The sequence below is a fragment of the Antechinus flavipes genome, chromosome X (genome assembly GCF_016432865.1).
Source record: "Antechinus flavipes isolate AdamAnt ecotype Samford, QLD, Australia chromosome X, AdamAnt_v2, whole genome shotgun sequence".
In the NCBI taxonomy this organism is placed as follows: Eukaryota; Metazoa; Chordata; class Mammalia; order Dasyuromorphia; family Dasyuridae; genus Antechinus; species Antechinus flavipes.
Genome location: NC_067404.1, coordinates 22,313,134 through 22,332,402, shown reverse-complemented (window position 1 = coordinate 22,332,402; position 19,269 = coordinate 22,313,134). Strand labels below are relative to the sequence as shown.

At 41.5% G+C, this 19,269-nt stretch overlaps 5 non-coding genes across 5 annotated transcripts; all 5 read right to left on the bottom strand.

The window, feature by feature from the left end:
• Nucleotides 1-865: 865 nt before the first annotated feature.
• On the bottom strand, nt 866-938 carry TRNAV-CAC (transfer RNA valine (anticodon CAC)). Its single transcript has one exon. It is a non-coding gene; the product is annotated as a tRNA-Val (tRNA).
• A 3,332-nt stretch (nt 939-4,270) lies between these two features.
• On the bottom strand, nt 4,271-4,343 carry TRNAT-GGU (transfer RNA threonine (anticodon GGU)). The gene has a single exon. It is a non-coding gene; the product is annotated as a tRNA-Thr (tRNA).
• A 3,281-nt stretch (nt 4,344-7,624) lies between these two features.
• TRNAV-CAC (transfer RNA valine (anticodon CAC)) lies at nt 7,625-7,697 on the bottom strand. The gene has a single exon. It is a non-coding gene; the product is annotated as a tRNA-Val (tRNA).
• A 3,327-nt stretch (nt 7,698-11,024) lies between these two features.
• On the bottom strand, nt 11,025-11,097 carry TRNAV-UAC (transfer RNA valine (anticodon UAC)). Its single transcript has one exon. It is a non-coding gene; the product is annotated as a tRNA-Val (tRNA).
• A 7,845-nt stretch (nt 11,098-18,942) lies between these two features.
• Nucleotides 18,943-19,015, bottom strand: TRNAV-UAC (transfer RNA valine (anticodon UAC)). The gene has a single exon. It is a non-coding gene; the product is annotated as a tRNA-Val (tRNA).
• Between the last annotated feature and the right edge of the window lie 254 nt (nt 19,016-19,269).

Genomic DNA, 19,269 nt, shown 5'->3' with positions numbered 1-19,269 from the left:
GAGCCATAGTCTTGAGCACAGGTGTGTTTGTGTTTAGTGTTTTGCTCACAGCAGGGGTTAGTGTTCTTGCTCTTTCCAGGAAACAGCCTGCTTTCCCAGAATTTCCCTTCTGGGCTTGAACTGGGGGCTGCCCCACTGGTCTGCTGTGCTACTGGTCATCAATTCATGTACCTCTTTCCAGGCCTTTCCAAAATGAGCTTATTCATCATTTTTTTGTAGAACAATAATATTCCATTACTTTCAGGTCCTACAACTTGTACAGCCATTGCCTGATTGACGAGCATCTACTCATTTTCCAATTCTTTGTCATGTCAAAAAGGGCAACTACAAACATTTTTTGCACATGGGTGTGCTTTTCCGTCCTCTATGATTTCCTTGGGATGCAGACCCAGTAACAGCACTGCTGGATTAAAGAGTTTCATAGCCCTTTGTGCATAGTTCCCAATTGCCCTCTAGGATGGTTGCATGACTTAGACAAGTAAACCAACAATGCATTCGCGTTCCAGGTTCCCCACCTTCCCTGCCACTTTTAAAAATGTTTTCCTGTCGTATTAGCCCATTTGAGAGGTGTGTATTGGTGCCTGAGAGTTGGCTTAATCTTTATTTCTCTAATCAGTGGTGATTTAGAGCATTTTTTTTCATATGACTAGAAATGGTTTTCATTTGTCCTGAAATAGTTCATTTGCTTTGACAACAAAATAGATGATTTAGATGACATGAAATGGAAAAACTTTTACATAAACTAAACGAATGCATGTAGGAAAAGAAGGGAGTGGGTACTTGAGGGGAAAAAGACATCTTGGCAGCAAATGTATTTGATGAGGACATCACACCCTAGAGAATTTGGAGGGAAAAGGTAGACCTTTGGCCCCACTGGGAATCGAACCCAGGACCTTCAGCGTGTGAAACAGACGTGATAACCACTACACTATGGAACCCGGCCTGACGTGGCAGCCTCCATTCGGTCTTATAGAACTTATGCAGATTCACGCCAGACGCTTCCTATTCCTTGTCAGTGGCCGTTGTACCTGCTCGTTCTAACGTGACTTTGAGTGCCTGTTAAAGAAGCAGGAAACATTTATTTAGCCCCTACTATGCACTAGGTACTGGCGGAAGGCTGAGGATACGCAAACAGCCAAAAGACAGTCCCCGATCTCAGGGAGCCCACAATCTCACCGGGGAGACAATTTGCAAAGAGATACATACAAAGCAATCTGTCTGCCTGTTGAGTCGGAAATAATTAACAGAGGGAGACACTAGCATAAAGGGGCTTAGGGGAGGCTTCCTGGGCAAGGTGGGGTCTTGGGTGGGACTTACAGGAGGCCAGGGAGCTCAGAGGTCAGAGCAGAGGAGGGAGAGCCTCTCAGGCCCCTGACAGCTAGGAGGAACAAGGCAGGATCCCTTTCAGAGCTGTCCCTCCTTTGGGGTGCTGATCGGTCGTTTCCATGACGCTTTTTGACCCCATCTGCCGTTTCTGTGCAGACATACTGGAGGGTTTGTCATGTCCATCTCCGGCCCATTTGACAGATGAGGAAGCTGAGGCATGCAGGGTCAGGTCACTTGACCAGAGGCAGTGTGCTAGTAAGTGTCGGAGCTGGATGTGCTCTCTGGAAGAGGAGTGCTCCTGACTCCAGGCTATCCACTGCCCCAGGAGGGGCCTCCTCAGTCTAATAAAGCATGCACAGTACTTGTAGAGACACGTTTCCCAAATTCTCTCAGAAAATAGAGAACAGTGTAAATATCTGCAGTTCATGGCCATAGAACCAACAATGCTATCACATGTACATGCTTTACCAATTAAATTGTGAAAATAGTGCTTCCAGAACTTGATAAATGTACATGAAAATTCATTGGGAAGAACAAAAGCTAGCAAAGGCAATAATGAAAAAGGGGGAGGAATAAAGTTGGGCAAGTATCTCCACTTTTCAAACTACTTAATGAATAGCAGTCACCAAAACCATTTGATATTGGTTACAAAACAGAAAAAAAAAACAAACAAACAAACAAACAAAAAAAAAAAACAGATCATTAAAAGAGACGGAGCAAGGACAATTGTGAAATAGTGAAATTCAGTGCCCAGGAGTTGATAAATCAACAAACTCACTTTATTTCAATAACAACTTGCTATTTTATAGAAATTGCTGGGAAAACCAGAAAAGCAGTCTGGTAGTGTAGGCTAATATGGTATAACATATGGCACAATTAATTCAAAATGGATACATGACCTGAATGTTAAGGATTATACCATCAAAAATTAGAAGAGACCCGAATCATGAAGTTGTCACCGTTTTAGGTTGCAGAGGAGATAAATTCTTAAGCAAAGCAGGGATTGAGGTGACTACAAAAAAGGAAATAGATGACTTTTTAAAAAGTTTTCTGTTTGTTTAATGAAAATTAACTTAACTGTTTGTGATAATTTTATACATACCACAATGGTGTTTTAAACCTAATATATATGTAGCATGAAAACAAGGTTGAAATTTATTTCTTTTTCGTTTTTTTTTTTTGTTTTTTTTTTTAGTAATACTTTCTCTATTTTTCTCTTTCTGGAGGTGATCAATGGATTTTTTTTTCAGTGACTGTTTAGGCCTCTGGTTTCAATATTTCTGGGCAATTGTCCTTGATTATCTCCACAACAATGCTATCCACGGTTTTTGTTTTTGTTTTTTGTTTTTTGTTTTTTTGTCCTTTGCCTTCAGGTAGACAAATAATTTTGAAATTGCCACTCCTGGGTCTATTTTCTAGGTTGGCTTTTTCTCTAATGAGGTATTTTTCACTTTCTTCCATTTTTTTCCTTCTTTACACTTGGTCTGGTTCTTGATGTCTCATAGTCATTTGGGTCCATTTTCCCTTTTCACTTTTGAATGTGTGATTTTGTTTAGTTAGTGTGTCCTTCAGGATGTGATTAATGCTACTGTCCAAGGTGCTGGTTTCCTTTTTGGATTTGGCCAATTGTTTTGTTTTTTAAGCGATTGGTTGCTTCAGTGGATTTCTTTGCATTTGGCTGATTTTACTTTCTCAGGATTGGCCTTCTCTTTCCATGCTGTGGACTCTCTGCTGCATAGCTCTCATGTGTTTTCCCATTTTTCCCACCTGTCTTATTTTCCATTTTTACAGTCTTTTATGACCACTTTCAAGAAGCCTCTTTGGGCTAGAGATGAACTCATCTCGCTCCCTGAGATCTCCCCTGTGGGCATTTTGTCGTCATCTGCGTTGGTGTTTTGATCTTGCCCGTCAGCATAGTAGCTCTCTGTGGTCATTTTCTTTTCTGTTTCTTGTTCAATTTCTTTCCCCTGCTCTTGGTATTTCCTCTTTTAAAATTCCATGGTTAAAGTGTGCTCTTAGGGTAAAGGGTGGGGGCAGGGGGGGCGGTGCCTGTCCCAAGCTTCCTGTGCCACATTGAGCACAGGGGCCCTTCGTTTGGGGTTTTGCTCACAGCACGGGGTAGCGTTCCTTCCTCTTTCTAGGAAACAGACTGGACTCCCAGAATTTGCCTCCGGGGCTTGAGCTGGAGCCAGCCCCACTGAAGTGCTGTGCTCCTGAGCATTAGTTTGTGTAAACCTTGCCAGGGCTTTCTATTATCAGCTTCTTCACAATGTTTTATAAACCCCAATATTGCATTAATTTCATATCGCAAAACTTATTCAGCCGTATCCTAGTGGATGGGCATCTACTCATTTTCCCATTCTTTGCCACTACCGAAAGGGGTGCTACAAACATTTTTGCTCGTGTGTGTGTGCGCGTGTGTGTGCTTTTCCCTCCTGCATGATCTCTTGGGGACCCAGACCCAGCAGGAGCACAGCTGGATGAAAGGGTCTGCCCATTTTGATAGCCCTTCAGCATAATTCTCTCCAGAATGATTGGATCAATTGACAACTCCACCAACAAAGCATTATGTGTCAGAGTCCCGGCATCCCCTGCCACATTTATGGTGAAGTGTTGTCTGTCATCTCAGCCACTCTGTGAGGTGTGGAGTGTTACCTTAGGGCTGGCGTAATCTGCATTTCTCTAATCAATAGTGATGTAGAGCCTTTTTCCCTATGACTGGAAATGGTTTTAATTTCTTCTGGAAATTGTTCATATCATTTGCCGATAGAAGAGTTGGTTTTGATTCCATGCAATTGGAGAACTTTTCGAGAAACCAATGAAAGAATGTCTGAAAAACAGGGGATTGATTAGCTGACGAAAAAAATTCTTTGTAGAAAATGTGTATAAGTGTTTGCTATCGACTCTAATCCGACTAGGAACAGGGGAAAAAAAAATGTAACCTTGGTCCCACTGGGAATTGAACCCAGGACCTACTGGACACCAACCAGTCGTGATAACCACTACACCATGGGACCCAGGTCAACAGCCCCCTTTGCTTTGGCTCCTTAGTATGGCCTGGGCATTCCTGCCTGACATTCCATATCGTTACTGTCAGCGGGCGTTCCAAAGCTGGCGGTTCTGGGGTGACTTTGAGTACTTGCTAATCGAGCAGGAAACATTTATTAAACACCTACTAGGTACTCGGTCCTGGCGGAAGGGTGAGGATACACAAAGAGCAAAAAGACAGTCCCTGATCTCAGGGGGCTCCCAGTCTAACAGGGAAGACAGTATGCAAAGAGATACCTACAGAGCAGTCTGCCTGCCTGTTGAGTCGGAAATAAGTAACCGAGGGAAGACACTAGAATTAAGAGAACTTAGGCAAGGCTTCCTGTGGAAGGTGGGATCTTGTTTGGTACTTAAAGGAGGCCAGAGAGGTCAGAGGTCAGAGCAGAGGAGGGAGAGCCTCCCAGGCCCCTGACAGTGAGGAACAGGGCAGGATCCCTTTCAGAGCTGTCCCTCTCTTGGGGTGCTGATCCGTCATTTCCATGATGCTTTTTGGCCCCATCAGTGGTTTCTTGGTGAAGATACTGGAGAGCTTGTCATGTCCATGTCTAGCCCATTTGACAGGTGAGGCAGCTGAGGCACAGGTCACGTGACCAGGGTCAGTGTGCTAGTCCGTGTCTGAGCTGGATCTGCCCCCTGGAAGAGGAGTGCTCCTGACTCCAGGCTATCCACTGCCCCAGGAGTTGCCTCCTCCATCTAATAAAGCATGCACAGTACTTGTAGAGACACATTTGCCAAATTCTCCTAAAAACCCAAGGACAGTGTTACTATCTGGTGAATAGTGCAACAGAACCCAAATTGATTTCGCACTTCAGTGTTCTACCAATCAGACTACCAAACTGATGCTTTCCAGAACTTGATGAGTTAAGATGAAAACTCATTTGGAAAAAAACAAAAATTAGCAACGAAAATCATGAAAAAGGCGAGGAATAAAGTGGGGAAATACCTCCAGGTTTCCAACTGCATTATGAACAGCAGTCACCAAAGCGATTTGATAGTGGTTAAACAAATAGAAAAACATATCATGAAAACAGACTAAACAATGAAGTATCAGAAATTGTGTCACTCAGTCATCCAGTATTTGATCAATCACAAAACTTAATTTACTTTGGAAACAACTTCTTGCTTGCTACAAATTCCTGGGATAACAGAAAACCAGTATGGTCAAAAATTAAGCTTAGACTAATATTACGTAATCGATAATTATGTTAAAATGAACAAATGCTTTCAATGTTAAACATTATACCATAAAAAAATTCGAAGAGATGCAAATCTTGTACTTTTCAGTGTCGTACATACTGCAGGAGATGAATTCTTAAGCAAACGAGGGGTTGAGTGGATACACAATAAATAACATTTGTTTTTAAGTTTTCTGTTTATTGAAAAGATGCCTAACGCTTTGTGGTAATTTTATGCACACCACAGTAATTCTGTAACACTGTAATAAATATGTAGCATTGAGATAAGGCTAACAATTATTTCTTTTCCTTTTTTCTCCAGTAATAGATTTTTATTTTCCCTTTCTGAAGGTGATTAATGGAGTCTTTCAGGGACCACTTCTCTATCTGGTTCCAGTATATCAGGGCCGTTCTCCTTGATAATATTTGGGAAAATGCTATTTAGGCTCGTCTTTTGGTCATTGCCTTGAGGTAGACCTATAATTTTTCAATTATGTCTTCTGTATCTATTTTCCAGGTTGGCTGTTTTTGCCGGGAGGTATTTTAAATTTTCTTCCATTTGGTTCATCCTTTGTAGTTTGTTTAACTGATTCTTAACATCTCAACAAAGCATTAGCTTCCATTTGCCCCATTCTAGCTTAATGTGTGATTTTCTTCAGTTAACTTTTTTTTCTCCTTTACCATTAGATTAATTCTTCTTTTCATGGTGTTGCTTTCTTCACTGTGGGTTTGGTTTTTTTTTTTTTTTTTTTTTTTTTTTTTGGACATTTGGGCTATTGTGTTTTTTAAGGGATTGATTTCTTCAGTGCATTTCCTTGCATTTTGCTAATTGTATTTTTTCAGGAATCGCTTTCTTTTCCATGCTGTTGACTCTCTCTTGCATAGCTGTCATTTGTTTTCTCATTGTTTCTCGTACCTCTCTTATTTGCCTTTTTACACTCTCTTATGCGCACTACCAAGAAGCCTCTTTAGGCTTGAGACCCATTCACAATTCAGTCTCTGAGATTTCCTCTGTGGGTATTTTGTCCTTGTCTGAGTTGGTGTTCTGATCTTCCCTGTGACCACAGGAGGTTTCCCTGGTCAATGTTCTTCTCTGTTTCTTGCTCCTTTTCTTTGCCTTTCTTTCGGCATTTCTCCTTTTTGTACTTTTTTGGTCCAACTCTGCTCTTGGGGTAAAGGGGTTGCTGGCCTAAGCTTCCTGTGTGGTTCAGAGCCATAGTCTTGAGCACAGGTGTGTTTGTGTTTAGTGTTTTGCTCACAGCAGGGGTTAGTGTTCTTGCTCTTTCCAGGAAACAGCCTGCTTTCCCAGAATTTCCCTTCTGGGCTTGAACTGGGGGCTGCCCCACTGGTCTGCTGTGCTACTGGTCATCAATTCATGTACCTCTTTCCAGGCCTTTCCAAAATGAGCTTATTCATCATTTTTTTGTAGAACAATAATATTCCATTACTTTCAGGTCCTACAACTTGTACAGCCATTGCCTGATTGACGAGCATCTACTCATTTTCCAATTCTTTGTCATGTCAAAAAGGGCAACTACAAACATTTTTTGCACATGGGTGTGCTTTTCCGTCCTCTATGATTTCCTTGGGATGCAGACCCAGTAACAGCACTGCTGGATTAAAGAGTTTCATAGCCCTTTGTGCATAGTTCCCAATTGCCCTCTAGGATGGTTGCATGACTTAGACAAGTAAACCAACAATGCATTCGCGTTCCAGGTTCCCCACCTTCCCTGCCACTTTTAAAAATGTTTTCCTGTCGTATTAGCCCATTTGAGAGGTGTGTATTGGTGCCTGAGAGTTGGCTTAATCTTTATTTCTCTAATCAGTGGTGATTTAGAGCATTTTTTTTCATATGACTAGAAATGGTTTTCATTTGTCCTGAAATAGTTCATTTGCTTTGACAACAAAATAGATGATTTAGATGACATGAAATGGAAAAACTTTTACATAAACTAAACGAATGCATGTAGGAAAAGAAGGGAGTGGGTACTTGAGGGGAAAAAGACATCTTGGCAGCAAATGTATTTGATGAGGACATCACACCCTAGAGAATTTGGAGGGAAAAGGTAGACCTTTGGCCCCACTGGGAATCGAACCCAGGACCTTCAGCGTGTGAAACAGACGTGATAACCACTACACTATGGAACCCGGCCTGACGTGGCAGCCTCCATTCGGTCTTATAGAACTTATGCAGATTCACGCCAGACGCTTCCTATTCCTTGTCAGTGGCCGTTGTACCTGCTCGTTCTAACGTGACTTTGAGTGCCTGTTAAAGAAGCAGGAAACATTTATTTAGCCCCTACTATGCACTAGGTACTGGCGGAAGGCTGAGGATACGCAAACAGCCAAAAGACAGTCCCCGATCTCAGGGAGCCCACAATCTCACCCGGGAGACAATTTGCAAAGAGATACATACAAAGCAATCTGTCTGCCTGTTGAGTCGGAAATAATTAACAGAGGGAGACACTAGCATAAAGGGGCTTAGGGGAGGCTTCCTGGGCAAGGTGGGGTCTTGGGTGGGACTTACAGGAGGCCAGGGAGCTCAGAGGTCAGAGCAGAGGAGGGAGAGCCTCTCAGGCCCCTGACAGCTAGGAGGAACAAGGCAGGATCCCTTTCAGAGCTGTCCCTCCTTTGGGGTGCTGATCGGTCGTTTCCATGATGCTTTTTGACCCCATCTGCCGTTTCTGTGCAGACATACTGGAGGGTTTGTCATGTCCATCTCCGGCCCATTTGACAGATGAGGAAGCTGAGGCATGCAGGGTCAGGTCACTTGACCAGAGGCAGTGTGCTAGTAAGTGTCGGAGCTGGATGTGCTCTCTGGAAGAGGAGTGCTCCTGACTCCAGGCTATCCACTGCCCCAGGAGGGGCCTCCTCAGTCTAATAAAGCATGCACAGTACTTGTAGAGACACGTTTCCCAAATTCTCTCAGAAAATAGAGAACAGTGTAAATATCTGCAGTTCATGGCCATAGAACCAACAATGCTATCACATGTACATGCTTTACCAATTAAATTGTGAAAATAGTGCTTCCAGAACTTGATAAATGTACATGAAAATTCATTGGGAAGAACAAAAGCTAGCAAAGGCAATAATGAAAAAGGGGGAGGAATAAAGTTGGGCAAGTATCTCCACTTTTCAAACTACTTAATGAATAGCAGTCACCAAAACCATTTGATATTGGTTACAAAACAGAAAAAAAAAAAACAAACAAACAAACAAACAAAAAAAAAAAAACAGATCATTAAAAGAGACGGAGCAAGGACAATTGTGAAATAGTGAAATTCAGTGCCCAGGAGTTGATAAATCAACAAACTCACTTTATTTCAATAACAACTTGCTATTTTATAGAAATTGCTGGGAAAACCAGAAAAGCAGTCTGGTAGTGTAGGCTAATATGGTATAACATATGGCACAATTAATTCAAAATGGATACATGACCTGAATGTTAAGGATTATACCATCAAAAATTAGAAGAGACCCGAATCATGAAGTTGTCACCGTTTTAGGTTGCAGAGGAGATAAATTCTTAAGCAAAGCAGGGATTGAGGTGACTACAAAAAAGGAAATAGATGACTTTTTAAAAAGTTTTCTGTTTGTTTAATGAAAATTAACTTAACTGTTTGTGATAATTTTATACATACCACAATGGTGTTTTAAACCTAATATATATGTAGCATGAAAACAAGGTTGAAATTTATTTCTTTTTCGTTTTTTTTTTTTGTTTTTTTTTTTAGTAATACTTTCTCTATTTTTCTCTTTCTGGAGGTGATCAATGGATTTTTTTTTCAGTGACTGTTTAGGCCTCTGGTTTCAATATTTCTGGGCAATTGTCCTTGATTATCTCCACAACAATGCTATCCACGGTTTTTGTTTTTGTTTTTTGTTTTTTGTTTTTTTTTGTCCTTTGCCTTCAGGTAGACAAATAATTTTGAAATTGCCACTCCTGGGTCTATTTTCTAGGTTGGCTTTTTCTCTAATGAGGTATTTTTCACTTTCTTCCATTTTTTTCCTTCTTTACACTTGGTCTGGTTCTTGATGTCTCATAGTCATTTGGGTCCATTTTCCCTTTTCACTTTTGAATGTGTGATTTTGTTTAGTTAGTGTGTCCTTCAGGATGTGATTAATGCTACTGTCCAAGGTGCTGGTTTCCTTTTTGGATTTGGCCAATTGTTTTGTTTTTTAAGCGATTGGTTGCTTCAGTGGATTTCTTTGCATTTGGCTGATTTTACTTTCTCAGGATTGGCCTTCTCTTTCCATGCTGTGGACTCTCTGCTGCATAGCTCTCATGTGTTTTCCCATTTTTCCCACCTGTCTTATTTTCCATTTTTACAGTCTTTTATGACCACTTTCAAGAAGCCTCTTTGGGCTAGAGATGAACTCATCTCGCTCCCTGAGATCTCCCCTGTGGGCATTTTGTCGTCATCTGCGTTGGTGTTTTGATCTTGCCCGTCAGCATAGTAGCTCTCTGTGGTCATTTTCTTTTCTGTTTCTTGTTCAATTTCTTTCCCCTGCTCTTGGTATTTCCTCTTTTAAAATTCCATGGTTAAAGTGTGCTCTTAGGGTAAAGGGTGGGGGCAGGGGGGGCGGTGCCTGTCCCAAGCTTCCTGTGCCACATTGAGCACAGGGGCCCTTCGTTTGGGGTTTTGCTCACAGCACGGGGTAGCGTTCCTTCCTCTTTCTAGGAAACAGACTGGACTCCCAGAATTTGCCTCCGGGGCTTGAGCTGGAGCCAGCCCCACTGAAGTGCTGTGCTCCTGAGCATTAGTTTGTGTAAACCTTGCCAGGGCTTTCTATTATCAGCTTCTTCACAATGTTTTATAAACCCCAATATTGCATTAATTTCATATCGCAAAACTTATTCAGCCGTATCCTAGTGGATGGGCATCTACTCATTTTCCCATTCTTTGCCACTACCGAAAGGGGTGCTACAAACATTTTTGCTCGTGTGCGTTTGCGTGTGTGTGTGCTTTTCCTTCCTGCATGATCTCTTGGGGACCCAGACCCAGCAGGAGCACAGCTGGATGAAAGGTTCTGCCCATTTTGATAGCCCTTCAGCATAATTCTCTCCAGAATGGTTGGATCAATTGACAACTCCACCAGCAAAGCATTATGTGTCAGAGTCCCGGCATCCCCTGCCACATTTATGGTGAAGTGTCTGTCATCTCAGCCACTCTGTGAGGTGTGGAGTGTTACCTTAGAGCTGGCGTAATCTGCATTTCTCTAATCAATAGTGATGTAGAGCCTTTTTCCCTATGACTGGAAATGGTTTTAATTTCTTCTGGAAATTGTTCATATCATTTGCCGATAGAAGAGTTGGTTTTGATTACATGAAATTGAGGAACTTTTCGAGAAAGTAAATGAAAGCACGTGGGAAAAGGAGGTGATTCATAGCTGAGGAAACATATCTTAGTATAAAATGTTTATACGTCTTTGCTATCCTTTCTAATTAGAGAAGAAACGGGAAAAATGTAACCTTGGTCCCACTGGGAATCGAACCCAGGACCGACTGCGCGTAAAGCAGCTGTGATAACCACTACACCATAGGACCCAGGTCAACGTTCCCCCTTGCTTTGGCTCCTTAGTATGACCTGTGCATTCTTAGCGAACATTCCATATCGTTGCTGTACCTGGAGGTTCCAAACCTGGTAGTTCTCGCATTCCTTTGACTGCTTGCTATTCACGCAGGAAACATTTATTAAGCACCTACTATGTACTAGATCCTGGCAGAAGGTTGAGGATACACAAAGAGCAAAATGATACTCTCTGATCTCAGGAGGCTCACAGTCTAACAGGGAAGAAAGTATGCAAAGAGACATATACAAAGCAATCTATCTGCCTGTTGTGTTCGAAGTAATTAATAGAGGAAATACACTAGAATTAAGAGAACATAAGTAAGCCTTCCTGTGTAAGGTGGGATCTTGTTTGGTGCTTAAAGGAGGCCAGAGAGGACAGAGGTCTTTCCCAAGCTTCCTGTGCCACATTGAGCACAGGGGCCCTTCCTTTGGGGTTTTGCTCACAACACGGGGTAGTGTTCCTTCCTCTTTCCAGGAAACAGACTGGACTCCCAGAATTTGCCTCCGGGGCTTGAGCTGGAGCCAGCCCCACTGAAGTGCTGTGCTCCTGAGCATCAGTTTGTGTAAACCTTGCCAGGGCTTTCTATTATCAGCTTCTTCACAATGTTTTATAAACCCCAATATTGCATTAATTTCATATCCCGCAACTTATTCAGCCATATCCTAGTGGATGTGCATCTACTCATTTTCCCATTCTTTGCCACTCCCGAAAGGGGTGCTACAAACATTTTTGTTCGTGTGTGTGTGTGTGCTTTTCCCTATTGTATGCTTTCTTGGGGACCCAAACCCAGCAGGAGCACAGCTGGATGAAAGGGTCTTCCCATTTTGATAGCCCTTCAGCATAATTTTCTCCAGAATGGTTGGATCAATTGACAACTCCACCAACAAAGCATTATGTGTCAGAGTCCCGGCATCCCCTGCCACATTTATGGTGAAGTGTTGTCTGTCATCTCAGCCACTCTGTGAGGTGTGGAGTGTTACCTTAGGGCTGGCGTAATCTGCATTTCTCTAATCAATAGTGATATAGAGCCTTTTTCCCTATTACACGAAATGGTTTTAATTTCTTCTGGAAATTGTTTGTACATATCATTGGACGATTGAATAGGTGGTTTTGATGACATGTAAGTGAAGAATGTTAACAGAAACCAAATGAATGAATGTAGGAGAAGCAGGGGAATGGTTAACTGAGGAAAAAAATCTTTTTCGAATATGTTTACAAGCATTTGCTACGCACTCTATTTAGACAAGTATGAAGGGAAAATGTAACAGTTGGTCCCACTGTGGATAGAACCGAGGAACTGCTGCATGCAAAGCAGCTGTGATAACCAATACACCATGGGATCAAGGCTAATGTTCCATGCTACTTTAGCTCCTTAATAGGACGGGCACATTTATGTCCCACGTTCCATATCCGTTACTGTCAATGACCATATCTCGCTGGTGTTGTGAGCATTGCTTTGAGTGCTTGCTAATCAAGCAGGAAACATTTATTAAGCACCTACTATGTGCTAGGTACTGGCAGAAGCCTGAGGATAAACAAAGAGCAAAAAGACCATTCCCAATCTCAGGGGGCTCACAGGTTAACAGGGAAGACAATATGCAAAGAGATATATACAAAGCAATCTGTCTGCCTGATGAGTCGGAAGTAATAAACAGAGGCAAGACACTAGAATTAAGGGGCTTAGGGAAAGCTTCCTGTGGAAGGGGGGACCTTGGGTGGGGCTTAAAGGAGACCAGGGAGGTCAGAGGTCAGAGTAGAAGAAGAAGAGGCTCCCAGGCCCCTGACAAGTAGGAACAGGGCAGGATCCCTTTCAGAGCTGTCCCTCATTTGTGGTGTTTATCAGTCATTTCCATGAAGCTTTTTGACCCCATCTGCGGTTTTCATGGGGGACATACTGGAATGTTTGTCATGCCCATTTGACAGATGAGGAACCTGAGGTACAGTCACGTAACCAGGGTCACATAGCTAGTAAAGGGTCTGAGCTGGATCTACTCTCCAGAAGAGGAGTGCTCCTGACTCCAGGCTATCTATTGCCCCAGGAGTTGCCTCCGTCTAATAAAGCATCCACAGTACTTGTACAAACACATTTACCAAATTCTGTTAAAAACCATAGGACAGTGTTAATATCTGGTGAACAGTGCAACAGAACCCAAATTGATTTAGCATTTTAATGCTCTTACAATCAAACTACCAAAGTAATGCTTTCCAGAACTTGATAAATTAAGATGAAAATTCATTTGGAAGAACACAAAGTAGCAAGGAAAATAATGAACAAGGAGAGGAATAAAGGGGGCAAGTACCTCCAAGTTTCTATGAATGTTGTGAGGCAGCAGTCATCAAAATCATTTGATACTGGTTAAAAAAATAGAAAAATAAATCGTCAAAATAGATTAAATAAGGAAGAATTAGAAATAGTGTAACGCAGTGTCTCAGTATGTGATAAATCAACACACTTATAATACTTCCGGGAACAACTCTGTATTTGATAGGAATTGCTGGGTAAATGGAAAAGTAGTAAGGCAAAAATTAGGCTTAGATTAGTATATTGTAACATATTCCATAATTAATTCAAGATTGATACATGACCTGAATATTCAAGTGTTTACCATAAAAATTAGAAGAGAAGCAAATCTCATACTTTTCAGTTTTAGATTGCAGAAGAGATGAATTCTTCAGCAAAGCAGGGTTAGAGGTGATTACAAAAAATAAAATAGATGATGTTTGGGGTAAGTTTTCTGTTTGACGAAAAGATGTTTAACTGTGGTAATTTTATACATACCACATTGGCACATTGGTGCCAATGAATATGTGGCATGAATATAAGTCTGAAATTTATATAAGTCTGAAATTTATTTCCTTTTCTTTTTCTTTTTTTTTTTAATAATAGCTTTTTATTTTCTCTTTCTGGAGGTGATTGATGGATTCTTTCAGTGATTATTTCACCCTCTGTTTCTAGTATGTCTGGGCAACAGTTGTCCTTAGTCTCTGGAAGAATGCTATCTCAGGACTTTTTTGGGTCAAGGTCTGCAGGTAGACAAATAATTTGCAATTGTGTCTCCTGGATCTATTTTCTAAGTCAGCTGTTTCTCCAATGAGGTATTTTTCATTGTCTTCTATTTTTTTCATTCTTTCTGGTTGGTTCGACTGGTTCTTAAATGTCTTACAGTCATTAGCTTCCATTTGCCAGTTCTGGTTTTTAATGTGTCGTTTTGTTCAGTTAGGTTTTGTGTCTCCTTTACCATGTGATTAATTCTGCTGTTCAAGGTGTTGATTCCTTTTTTAGATTTGGGCAATTGTTTTTACGGGATTGATTTCTTCAGTGGATTTCTTTGCATTTGGCTGATTATATTTTTTTTTTTCAGCAATTGCCTTCCTTTTTGAAGCTGTTGACTCTCTCTTGCATACCTCTCGTATCTTTTCCCATTTTTTCGACCTCTCTTAGTTGCCTTTTCCCAGTCTTTTTTTTTTTGTGCACTTCCAAGAAGTCTCTTTGGGCTTCAGAAAATTCATCTCACTCTCTGAGGTTTCCTCTGGGCATTTTGTCCTCACCTGAGTCGGTGTTTTGATCTTCCCTGTCACCACAGGAAGTTGCTCTGGTCAAGGTTCTTCTCTGTTTCTTGCTCATTTTCTTCCTCTTTCTTTTGGCATTTCCTCTTCTTTTTACTTTTGTCATCCAGTCCAGCTTTTGGGGTAAAGGGGGAGCTGTCCTCCACTTCCTGTGTAGCTCTGAGCCTTAGCTGTGAGCACATGGGCCTTCAAACAAAGTGTTGTTTCGCTCACAGAAGGGGCTAGTGCTCGTTGCTCTTTCCAGGAAACAGACTGGTCTCCCAGAATTTGCCTTCTGAGCTTGAACTGGAGTCTAGCCCTCTGATGTGCTCTGCTACTCTGCAGAAATTCATGTCAATCTTCCCAGGTTTTTCTAAAATCAGCTTATTCACAATGTTTTATGGACCATAGTATTCCATTACTTTCATATCCCACACCTTACTTGGCCATTGCCTAGTTGGTGGGCATCTACTCATTTTCCCATTCTTTGCTATAAAAATGGGTGCCACAAACATTTTTTCACGTGTGTGTGCTTTTCCCTCCTCGGCGATTTCCTTAGGATATAGACACAATAACTGGCCTGCTGGATATAAGCGTCTGCACAGTTCGATAGCCCTTTGGGCATAGTTCCACACTGCTCTCCAGAATGGATGGATCCTCTCACAACTCCACCAACAATGCATGATTGTCCCTGCTTTCCCTCCTTCTCTGCCATATTAATCGTTATATTTTCCTGTCCTATTTGCCAATCTGAGAGTGGTGGAGTGGTACCTCAGAGTTGCCTTAGTCTGCTTTTCTGTAATCTATAGCTATTGTACCAATTTTTTCATAATTATAAATGGTTTTAATTTCTTCTGAAATTGTAGGTAACACAGGGGATTGGTTAATTAGGGAAAAACTCTTTGTAGAAAATGTGTATAAGGATTTGATCACCACATTTGTAATTTAGACAAGTGGCAGAAAAACATTGAGACTCTTGACTCTACTATGAATGGAACCCAGGATATACCACTGGCAAAGCAAACGTGATAACCACTAAACCATGGAAGCCAGCACAGTCCTTGTCTCTGCTTTCAGTCTTAAAGGGCTCATACCAATTCATGCCAGGCTTTTCACATTCCTTATTGTCAGTGGATATGTATACCTGCTGGTTCTGGTGTGACTCTGAGTGCTGCCTAATCAGGCAGGAAACATTTATTAAGCACCCACTATGTGTGAGGCACTCTGCTAAGCCTGAGGAAAAGACAAAGAGGAAAAAGACAGTCCCTGATCTCAGGGGGCTCCCAGTCTAACAGGAAAGACAGTATGCAAAGAGATACCTACAAAGCAGTCTGCCTGCCTGTTGAGTCGGAAATAAGTAACCGAGGGAAGACACTAGAATTAAGAGAACTTAGGCAAGGCTTCCTGTGGAAGGTGGGATCTTGTTTGGTGCTTAAAGGAGGCCAGAGAGGTCAGAGGTCAGAGCAGAGGAGGGAGAGCCTCCCAGGCCCCTGACATTGAGGAACAGGGCAGGATCCCTTTCAGAGCTGTCCCTCTCTTGGGGTGCTGATCCATCATTTCCATGATGCTTTTTGACCCCATCTGGGCTTTCTCGATAGAGATACTGGAGTGTTTGTCATGTCCATCTCCAGCGCATTTGACAGATGAGGAAGCTGAGGCACAGGGTCCACTTAAGCTACCAGGATTACATAGCTAGTAAGTGTCTGAGCTGGATCTGCTCTCTGGAAGAGGCGTGCTCCTGACTCCAGGCAATCCACTGCCCCAGGAGTTGCCCCTTCAGTCCAATAAAGCTTACGCAATACTTGTAGAGACACATTTACCAAATTCTCTTAAAAAAACAAAGGACAGTGTAATTATCTGGAGGACAGGCCAACAGAACCCAAATTGAGTTATCATTTTGATTCTCTATCAATCAAACTTCCCAAGTAATAATTTCCAGAACTTGATAAATGTAGATGAAAATTCATTTGGAAGAACAGTAGATAACAAAGGGAATAACCCAAAAGGGGGAGGAATAAATTGGGCAAGTACCTCTATGTTTTAAATTACTTCGTGAACGGCAGTCACCAAAACCAGTTGATATTGGTTTTAAAAAAATGGAAAAACCGATGATCAAAATTCTAAACAAGGACATTTCAGATATAGTGAAATTCAGTAACTTAGTGTTTAACAAATCAACAAAGTTACAATACTTCAGAAGGAACTTTCCATTGGATAGCAATTGCTGAGAAAATGGAAAAAGCAGAGTGGTAAAAATTAGGTGTAGGCTAATATGGTATAACGTATGCCACAATTAATTCAAAATGGATACATGACATGAATATTAAAGATTATACCATAAAAAATTAGAACAGATCATGTACTTTACACAGTTTTAGCTTACACAGGAGATAAATTCTTAAGCAAAGCAGAGGTTGAGGTGAGTACAAAAATCAAAATAGATTTTTTTTTAAGTTTTCTGTTTGTTTAATGAAAAGATGCTTAATTGTTTGGGGTAATTTTATTTATATTACGGTGGTGCTTTAAGACTGAATGAATATGTAGCACTAAAATAAGACCGACATTTATTATTTTTAAAAATTGTTTTGGTAATGACAGCTTTCTATTTTCCCTTTCTAGAGGTGATGATGGATTCTTTCAGTCTGGCTTCAATATACATGGGCAGTTGTCCTTGACTTTCTCTGCAACAATGCTATCCCAGGTCTCTTTTGGTTTAGGACCTTCAGGTAGACAAATAATTTTAAAATGGCCTCTCCTGGATCTATTTTCTGGATGGGCTGTTTCTCCAGTGAGATGGTTTTCATTTTCTTCCATTTTTTCCTTCTTTGCAGGTGGTCTGATTCTTGATGTCTCATAGACATCAGGGTTCATTTGCCCATTTTAGTTTTGAATGTGTGATTGCCTTCAGTTAGCTTTTGTGTCTCCTTTACAAAGTGATGACTGCTACTGTTCAAAGTGTTGGTTTCCTTTTTAGATTTGCCCAATTGTTTTTTTAAGGGGTTGATTTCTTCAGTGGATTTCTTTGCACTTGGCTGATTTTATTTTTGCAGGATTTGCTTTCTCTTTCCATGTTGTGGACTCTCTCCTGCCTACCTCTCATATCTTTTCCCATTTTTCTGCCTGTCTTATTTTCCTTTTTACAGTCTTTTATGACCACTTCCAAGAAGCCTCTTTGGGCTAGAGATAAACTCATCTCACTCCCTGAGATTTCCCCTGTGAGCATTTTATCCTCATCTGCGTTGGTGTTTTGATCTTGCCCGTCATCATAGTAGCTCTCTATGGTCATTCCCTTTTCTGTTTCTTGCTCATTTTCTTTCCCCTTCTCTTGATATTTCCTCTTTTAAATTCCATAGTTAAGGTGTGCTCTTAGGGTAAAAGGGGGTGGGGGGTGGTCTGTCCCAAGCTTCCTGTGCCACGTTGAGCACAGGGGCCCTTCGTTTGGGGTTTTGCTCACAGCACGGGGTAGTGTTCCTTCCTCTTTCCAGGAAACAGACTGGACTCCCAGAATTTGCCTCCGGGGCTTGAGCTGGAGCCAGCCCCACTGAAGTGCTGTGCTCCTGAGCATCACTTTGTGTAAACCTTGCCAGGGCTTTCTATTATCAGCTTCTTCACAATGTTTTATAAACCCCAATATTGCATTAATTTCATATCCCGCAACTTATTCAACCGTATCCTAGTGGATGAGAATCTACTCATTTTCCCATTCTTTGCCACTCCCGAAAGGGGTGCTACAAACATTTTTGCTCATGTGTGTGTGCTTTTCCCTCCTGTACGATCTCTTAGGGACCCAGACCCAGCAGGAGCACAGCTGGATGAAAGGGTCTGCCCATTTTCATAGTCCTTCAGCATAATTCTCTCCAGAATGGTTGGATCAATTGACAACCCCACCAACAATGCATTATGTGCCAGTTTCCCCGCATCCCCTGCCACATTTATGGTGAACGTTCTCTGTCATCTCAGCCACTCTGTGAGGTGTGGAGTGTTACCTTAGGGCTGCTGTAATCTGCATTTCTCTAATCAAAAGTGATGTAGAGCATTTTTTACTATGACTTTAAATGATTTTAATTTCTTCTGGAAATTGTTCATATCATTTGCCGATAGAAGAGTTGGTTTTGATTACATGCAATTGAAGAACTTTTTGAGAAACCAAATGAAAGTATGTAGGAAAAGCAAGTGACTGGTTAGCTGAGGGAAAACAAAAATTTGTAGAAAATGTTTATAAGTGTTTGTTATCCCCTTTAATTAGACAAGGAAAAGGGGAAAACTTAATCCTTGGTCCCACTGGGATTCGAACCCAGGACCTACTGCGCGTAAAGCAGCTGTGATAACCACTACACCATAGGACCCAGGTCAACATTCCCTCTTGCTTTGGCTCCTTAGTATGATCTGCGCATTCTTGCTGGACGTTCTATATCGTTACTGTCTGTGGATGTTCCAAAGCTGTTGGTTTAGGCATTGCTTTGACTGCTTGCTAATTAAGCAGGAAACATTTATTAAGCACCTACTATGTGCTAATTACTGGTGGAAGGGTGAGGATACACAAAGATCAAAAAAGATAGTCCCTGATTTCAGTATGCAAACATATATATATATATATATA